The 1,426-nt window shown below is 65.6% G+C and overlaps 1 pseudogene; it reads right to left on the bottom strand.

The window, feature by feature from the left end:
* Positions 1-92: 92 nt before the first annotated feature.
* On the bottom strand, positions 93-802 carry LOC108525146 (lanC-like protein 3 pseudogene; annotated as a pseudogene).
* Between the last annotated feature and the right edge of the window lie 624 nt (positions 803-1,426).

The following is a 1,426-nucleotide window of genomic DNA, read 5'->3' as shown; positions in this document are numbered from 1 at the left end:
GAGACGCCGAATCTCCACAAATGAGAGACTGAAAAAGACAGGAAAGAAGACGGACAAAAGCAGAAGACAGACCTCAAGAGACTGACGAAATGCTAGCACCACACGAAGAGTAACAAAGAGATGGAGAGCAACCCGGGGCAGTGCTGCCGGAGCCAAGGAGTCCGGGGAAGGGAGGCCGGGCAAGCGGCGAGCGCCCTCCCGCGGCCGGGGCTACTTCTTACCTCCTGGGCGAGTTTCTGCTTGAGCACCAGCGCCGCACACAGGTAGCCTGCGCGGCCCACGAACAGCTCGTCGGAGCCGCACTCCAGGAAGGAGACCGGCGCGCAGACGGCACACAGAGCCCGGAACTTGCCCAGCGGCTGCACGTAGTCGGACCGGCCCAGGGCGTGGTACACGAGCGTGGCCACGGCGTACACGCCCGCGCCCCCGAGCAGGAAGGCAGCGCGGGTGTCGGCGTCCGGCTCGCCCCACTCCTCAGCGCGGGCGCACGCGTCGATGAGGCGCTTAGCCGAGCGCAGATAGCGTTCCCGGGCCGTGGAGAAGAGCGGGCTCTGCGAGACGTGGTAGAGCATGTAGGCCACTCCGGCCACGCCGCCATAAAGCCCCCCTTGGCAGCCGCTAGCCCCGGCCGTCGCCCCTCGGGCCTCCGCGTCGCCCCGAGTGGGGAAGCTCCTGGAGGATGCGCTGGATGGTAGCGGTGACCAAGGGCGCCACCGCCTCCTCACACTGGCCCGCCAGCAGGCTGCCCTGGTAGTCATCGAAGCGATTGGCGAAGCAGCGCTTGGTGTCCATGCTGTTACCCGTGCCCCTAGTGCGGAGCTGAGGGCCGCTTGAAGTCGTGCCCTGCAGCCGCGCACACCACCTCCGGCTCTCTGAGGCACTCGGATGGCGGTGTATGCGGCGGGGAAGGAGCGAGAAGGATGAGACGGGAGGTGACAAGAGGAGGTGGGCAAGGAGCGGATGGCCAAGTGGGGCGCCGGGCTGCCGCGAGGCTCCCGAGTAGCCCGGGCGATCGCCGGGATGCGTATCGTGCGCTCCCCTCTCAGAGGCCGCGCCCTTGCCGAACCCGCCCCCTCCTGCGCCGCCGCAGCTCGGCTGCCTCTCCAAGGGGCCGAGGTGATCTCTGGCAAGACCCACGCGGGGCCCGCGCCACTCCTCCCGCTCCGCCCCCGGCTCCTCCCCTCCTGGCGGAAGGCCGAGGACGTGCGGGATACTGATCTGGGACTCTGGGACTCAGCATAGACACACCTGGCAGTAGAGGTGACAGTCTCCAGTCCTTTGTATACTCAAAGTGTGGTCCTTGGGTTAGAAGCATCAACATCACCCAGGAGCATGTTAAAAACGCAGCATCTCAGGCTTCGCTCCAGACCTATTGAATCTAAATCTGAATGTTCAGCAAGATCCCCAGGTGATTCGCGTGCACATT

The sequence above is a fragment of the Rhinopithecus bieti genome, unplaced genomic scaffold (assembly GCF_001698545.2).
Source record: "Rhinopithecus bieti isolate Rb0 unplaced genomic scaffold, ASM169854v2 scaffold_9764, whole genome shotgun sequence".
Taxonomy (NCBI): domain Eukaryota; kingdom Metazoa; phylum Chordata; class Mammalia; order Primates; family Cercopithecidae; genus Rhinopithecus; species Rhinopithecus bieti.
This window is presented reverse-complemented; position numbering and strand designations above follow the sequence as displayed.